The sequence below is a fragment of the Nelumbo lutea genome, chromosome 1 (assembly GCF_056320005.1).
Source record: "Nelumbo lutea isolate HS-2025 chromosome 1, American lotus-T2T, whole genome shotgun sequence".
Taxonomy (NCBI): Eukaryota; Viridiplantae; Streptophyta; class Magnoliopsida; order Proteales; family Nelumbonaceae; genus Nelumbo; species Nelumbo lutea.
The window spans coordinates 27,357,167-27,364,390 of record NC_142684.1 but is presented as its reverse complement, the minus strand read 5'-3'; the positions used below and the strand labels follow the sequence as shown (position 1 = coordinate 27,364,390).

The 7,224-nt window shown below is 39.6% G+C and overlaps 1 non-coding gene across 1 annotated transcript; it reads right to left on the bottom strand.

Moving 5' to 3' along the window:
* Positions 1-6,842: 6,842 nt before the first annotated feature.
* LOC148874063 (small nucleolar RNA R71) lies at positions 6,843-6,949 on the bottom strand. Its single transcript, XR_016106107.1, has one exon. It is a non-coding gene; the product is annotated as a small nucleolar RNA R71 (small nucleolar RNA).
* Positions 6,950-7,224: the final 275 nt, after the last annotated feature.

Below are 7,224 nucleotides of genomic sequence, written 5' to 3'. Positions count from 1 at the left end.
TGGACTGTTCGAACCTGGAGATCATAGTGCAGATTTGGCAATGATAGTCTGCGCACCCTTTTTCTTTCTATTTATTTATATTCGGTTTGTAAATAATTTTTTTATTTTAGACTGAATGTATAGGATTTGATCAAGAATGTAATTAATAGAAATATGATTTCTGTTATTTTTCTTGATTAAAGAAGAAGGAAGAAGAAGGCGGCGCTGGAGGTTTGCAGTTGGAGAAATCGTTTTCTGTGATTTGCAGTTTGTGAAACTGCAACCCTTGTGATTAACCTCTGTCTTGCAGGTGGTGCGAACAGTCCATAGTTTGATTTGTGATTGTTTGAAATCAAAATTGTTAATTTCAGATCTTTCATGAATTAATTCTTGAATTGAAAATCAGTTTTGGATCCTCTCGGACTAGATTGGACAAAAACTGTTTGGACCGAATCTGGGGTTCGATAGGGACTGTTTTTCAGTCTGTATTTCTCACACTTGCTGTTCCAAATCTGATGTTCAATTACAAGGATTAATTCAGCCCACCTGTAAAGCCCAGTTTTAAAGGGCCCAGTTTTAAAGGGTTAAAACTGCAAAAGGCCCATTACTGTGAGATAAGCTGTATGGGCCAAACTGCTATCTGCGATTCAGCCCATACACGTAATAGTCATTAATTGTTAATGACTTAGTTTTTAAATGGGCTATTCAATGGGCTTTACAGTAGTTAATTGATTGGATCAATTCCTCCTTTACATGTGATGTTTGGATGTTTGATGTGCTGCGACCATGGGCCATAAGTACTTGGCCCATGAAGACTCGTTAGTGGCTCTTGCGCACACCATGGCTGAATGCACATCATTGCCATAGTGTCCTTCAAGGTCATTGGATGAACCCTCTTTGCTTGGTGGGCCCCACAACCCTGAAAAGGGATGAGTATGGAACCCCTAGCCGATTAAGGCTCACCAGAAATCTGACTTTATGAAAGTCAGTGGGAGCCACTCTGGTTTGACCTAAATTAAAACTAGGGCATTTTTGTTCCCTCCAGCAAATATGAATGCTTGTGATTGGGAGACCCATGTGATGGACTCTCTAAAGGCCTTCCATCATTAGCACAATGATGGGTCCTTCAGTAATGAGGAAACGCACCATAAAATTGGGCTATCCATTTGCTGTTGGATCTATTAGAGTGTTTCATAAGATGATAGGGGCGTCATAGACCGATGTGGGAGGGGCTTCACCAGAAAATGGTAACTCTCTCACTGTACCTTGGCGTAACCTGAATATGATGGGTAAGCACTCACTGGTACAAACTAAGGTTGTGGACTAATGATTTTGCTATTTTATCAGAAAATGGCAAACGGTCAATTTGCAAAGCTTCTAGACGATAACAAGCTAAAAGGCCCAAACTATGCCGACTGGTACAGAAATCTTATGCTGGTCCTAACTTCCGAAAAGTTAAACAAGGTGGTGAAAAATTCTGCACCGGAACGTCCGGGTGATAGGGCTTTTGAGGCCCGTAGGAGGGACTACCAAGAGTGGGAGGATAAGAACTCCCTAGCCCGCTGCTTTGTCGTTGCCTCATTAGACAACTCAATACAGAGGCAGCTCGATCAGATCGAACTAGCCAAGGACATATTGGGCAGTCTAAGAACAATGTATGAAGAGCAGAACCGTTCTACTCGACAGAAGGTCCTGAAATTGTGCATGACCGCGCAGATGACCAAAGGGCAGAAAGTTCATGACCATTGTCTTCGGATGATGGGTTACATTAACGAACTTGAAGCTCTTGGATCCGGGGTAGATCTTGGCACGCAAGTGGATGCCATCCTCAATTCTTTGCCCTCTTCCTTCAATGCGTTCACAATGAACTACAATATGAATAAGCTGAATGTCAGCATCCAGGAACTCAGCAATATGTTGTAGAGAGCCGAGGATCTACTCAAGAAGGATGAGCCTGTAGTTATGCTTGCTGAAGCTAACAAATCGGGCAATAAAAAGAGAAATGCAAAGAAGCCTCAAAAGAAGGCTACCAATCCTAAGAAGCAGAAGAAGAACAAGGCATTTGATGTCTGTCACTTCTACAAGCAGACCGGCCACTGGAAGAGGAATTGTCCTGCCTACCTAGAATCTAAGAAAGGTAACATCAAAACTTGTGTCATAGAAACTAACATGTTAGTTACTTCTGTGTCCTGGTGTGTTGACTCCGGGGCTTCAACTCATGCGTGTAACTCATTGCAGGGGTTCAAAGTTAGCAGAAGGTTGAGTGAAGGTGAAGTGACATTATTCTTGGGAACAACTGCAAGTGTTGCAGCAGCGGCAATAGGAACCGTAGAATTAGTTTTTAAAGAATGAATACTTGTACTTAAAGATTGTCTTTATGTACAGAACTTGAGAAGAAATTTAATTTCTGTTTCAAAACTGTGTGCTGATGGATATACTGTTTATTTTAGTAATGTGATTACTGTTAAATGGAATAATAAATTCATCGCATGCGGGGAACAAGAGAACGGTCTCTATGTTCTACATCCTTCTCTGGAAACTAACTTAACCGAAACTACGTCGGTCGAAAATCCCAAGAAAAGGAATCGTGATACAGTAAGTCCCACGTGCCTCTGGCATTACCGACTTGGCCATATCGGTATTGACCGAATCACAAGGTTGGTAAAGGATGGTCCTTTGGATTTTCTAACTGTAGAAAATCTTCCCACTTGTGAACCTTGCCTTCAAGGTAAGATGTCTAAGCGGCCATTTGACGGTAAGCCTGAAAGATCTGAAGGCACACTTGACCTAATACATATGGATGTATGTGGTCCCCTGAGTGTTAGGACACGGAATCAACACGTGTACTTCATCACCTTTACAGATGATTTTTCACGATATGGTTACGTGTACCTAATGAGACATAAGTCTGAATCATTTGAAAAGTTCAAAGAGTTCAGACAGGAAATCGAGAAACAGTTAGGGTGAGAAATTAAGGCCCTTCGATCAGATCGAGGTGGTGAGTATCTCTCTGACGAATTCAGGGACTACTTAAAGGCCAATGGGATAGTGTCACAATTAGCTCCTCCTGCTACACCTCAAATCAACGGTGTTTCAGAGAGTAGGAATAGGACCTTGTTGGATATGGTCCGGTCACTTCTCGTACGCTCACAATTACCCACATCCTTTTGGGGATACGCATTAGAGACTGCTATCTACGTGCAGAATCGGGTTCCAACCAAATCAGTTCCGAAAACTCCATATGAACTTTGGACCAGAAGGAAGCCAAGTGTAAGACACTTGAAGATTTGGGGTTGTCCTGCACACGTTAAAAGAACAAGTGCGGACAAGTTGGAATCTAAAACCAGTCGTTGCCTGTTTATAGGCTACCCAAAGGATTCGGTGGGTTATCTATTCTATGACCCGAGTGAGCAGAAAGTGTTCTGTAGTCGAAACGCCCAGTTCTTAGAATCCGATTACATCCTGGACACCCATCGTCAGGAAATAGTTCTTGATGAGGAAAGCTCAGGAGCAGTGGGAGATTGATGAACCTACAATTTATCAATATTTTATGAGTTTTTTGCATGAAGAACTATTTCGGCCACCTTGAGAGAAGAGAAGAGAAGAAGGCTAGGCACAAGGAAGAAGAAGAAGAAGGGCTGAAGGAAGTTCAAGACAAGCAAGCTAGAAGAGAAGGTGAGTTCGAATTTAGGGTTTGTGATTCAAAGATATTTTGTAATAAATCATTTGTAGTTTCATTCTCTTTTGATTTGAATTCAGTTTCTTTGTTATATTTTCTTTCTTCTTTCTCCTTGTTTCCATTCTTCCTTGATGTATTTCAGCTTGTAAAATTTCAGTTCAGCAATCTAATTCTTTTTGATCCATTCAAATGGTCATGAATTGTACTTGAAGTTTCTTGAATGTGGGTGTTATTGTAGATTTATTCGGCCAAGTAACCTTCAAAACTCATATCTGAATTCTCAGATCTGATATTGCAAGATCTGAATTGCTTGAAAGAGAATTCAGATCTGCAATTTTCAGATTGGGCGAATTAATCTACAGCTTGGAATTCCTAGAGTGCTTGAGAGAGAATCTAGGAATTCAAATCTACTATTCAAGAACTGAATTGAGTGCAAGGTTAGAGATAACTTGCACAATTCAGTTGGTGATCAATTCAGATTTGAATTGATGCCTTAGAAGTGTTTGAAGAAATGCATGCATGGGGATTAGATTCTTGCTAGAGATAGAAGAACCGTCACTCATGCATAGGATGAACATGCGCTTGAGAGAGGCTGTTCATGACCTTGGGGTTTCACCAAACCAAGGCTCAATCATGTTTTATTCGAATGATCCAAATTGATAGATTGCTGAATTATGAGATTGACATTTACTGCTTACTCTTCTAACCTGATTTGAAGGCAATTGGGCCAATGATTTAGATAGATTTTAATTTAGGATTTTTTTTTTAGTTTTCATTAAAGTTTTGATTATTTGTTGATCAGATAAGAAGTACTCAATTTTGTATTGGTAATTGTTTCCTAAATCCTCATGGGAACGATACTTCACTCACTACTTTATTACTTGAACGGCTAGTGCACTTGCTAGTGTCACAATGAGCTACACATCAAGTTTTTGGCGCCGTTGCCGGGGATTTATAGAAGCAATATTAGGAAACATTGAGCATTCTTAATCTGGTATCATTCAGCATTGCATTCATAGTTGGTTTAATTTGCTTAACTTTACATTTTAGCTTTGAATGCAACTGCTGTACTACTGTAGTTATGTTTCTTCTTTCTTAAGTAGATTACTTTCTTTTTCTGGTTTCAGTTTCATTTTAATAAAGGAATATTTGATTTCTATTCAATCTTGGTGTTGTTCCCTTCAAAAAGAAAAAAAAAAAGAAAAAATTCACATAAACATGAGTGTTGTAGATCTGAGTTGCATTCGGCACTCAGATCAGCAGATTTCAGATCTGCAGCACTCAGCCAAAAAGAATTGCTTGTGTTTCAGACTTTTATTTCTTTTTCCATTACAAAAAGAAAAAATATATATATATAAAATGAAAAAAAAGGAGATCTTTTGAACAACAAGAGGAGCAATTGAGAATTCGGATCAGAATTCAGATTTGAGTTCAGATTTGAGTTCTGCTATTGCAGATCTGCAACAGTTCAGATCTGAGTTCCTCTGAACTCAGACCTGAACTGATGCAATTTTTGGCGGAATTGGGTGTCATCACCACCCCAATTCACCCTAGGGCACTTCTGCTATTCCCCAAAAACAATTTGGTAGCAATAACTGAAGGTAAGGCAATTGAGAATTCAGATCCGAACTCAGACTTGAGTTCAGACCTGAATTCTGCTATTGCAGAACTGCTCAGTTCAGATCTGAGTTTAGATGAACTCAGACCTGAACTGATACAAGTTCAAGGTGAATTGGGTGCCATAATCACCCCAATTCACCCTATGATAAATCCGACATACCCCAAAGGTAATTGGATAGCAAAGAATGAAAAAGAAAATTCAGATCTGAACTGATACAGATCTGAACTATAGTTGAGGACTGAACTGATACAGAGCACATTTTGGATTTTGGGTGAACTGAACATTTGCTTTATCCACTTGTAACCTTGCTACATTAGCTAAGGAGGTGTATGTTTGGGTTGAATAATTGTGATACCTCAGTTATTTAAAAAAAAAAAAAAATTAGCACTTTCCAAGTATTTCTATTAGCATTCAGATCTGTAGCAGGGCTGCTATAGTACAACAGTTAGCAGACCTGATTTCAGATTTCTACAAAAGTTGTGTGGACCGAATAGCTTGCAATACCAAACATTGCAGACCCAATTTTCAGGTCTTAGCAAGTGTTTGATATGCATCAGCTATACAGGTTTGAGCTTCAATTGTAGAGCTTAAAATCCTTAAACCAAGCCTAACTCAGGACTGGTTTTAGTTTATTTCAGATCCTTTTAATATATTTTTCAGATCAGATCTGATTTCAGCCCTAAAGCATCACAGATTTGATTCCAACCTTAATGGATGTATATTGTAGTGTATACCAATGAGTGTGTATGAGATATACAGCTCAGATCTGAATTATTATTTGTTAATTTATCTGGACTAACAATACCAAAGACTTGTAGATCTGAACTCAACTAAATTGGGTCTGAATTCAGATGTTGCAATCGATGGATGTAGATAAAGGAACCTTGAATAAGATGATTGGTTTAAATCTGCTTTTAGTATAATCGGCTTCATTTATTCATGATAGGATGTAGGTTTTTGTATTCCAATAATTCACTTTACATTTTCAGTGTGATAGGATTAGTTATTTATTTTCTTTTGTGAATATTGGCCTTTTTATTGCTTTGACCTTAACAGTTTATGACAAGCAGACCTGAACTGGAAGAGATCCTTTACGACCCGGAGATTGAACGGACTCTCCGTGTCCGTTTAAGAGCTGCTAGGCAAGTCAGACAAGAAGCACAAGAAGCTCAAGAAGCTCAAGAAATGGCTGAGCAGAGGACTATGATGGACTATGCCAAACCCACTCTCACTGGAGCTGCCTCCAGCATTATCAGGCCCAATATTGCTGCTAACAACTTTGAGATCAAACCTGCCATCATACAAATGATTCAAAACACGGTGCAATTCTGTGGATTGGCCCACGAAGATCCCAATGCACACATTTCTAACTTTTTAGAAATTTGTGACACCTTCAAACACAATGGGGTAAGTGATGACGCCATTAGGTTGAGGTTATTCCCATTTTCTTTGAAGGATAAAGCCAAAGCATGGCTGAATTCATTACCGGCAGGATCAATAGCTACGTGGGACGAAATGGCCAGCCGTTTTCTCTCTAAATATTTTCCCCCTTCTAAAACTGCTAAAATGAGGAATGACATCACTACTTTTTTCCAGCAAGAGGGGGAATCTTTATATGAGTCATGGGAACGATACAAGGAGCTATTAAGGAGAGTTCCTCACCATGGCCTCCCCATTTGGCTGCAAGTGCAAACTTTCTATAATGGTCTTACTGACTCAAATAAGACCATATTAGATGCTGCAGCCGGAGGATCCATAAACAATAAGACTCCCGAGGTTGCCCATGCACTCATCGAGGAGATGGCAGCCAATAACTACCAATGGCATTCAGAAAGGACACCAGTTAGAAAGCAGCATGGCCTTCATAATATGGATACATACACAGCTCTCTCTGCACAAATAGGAGCACTTAGCAAAAAATTTGATGAGATGCAGATGGCAGCTA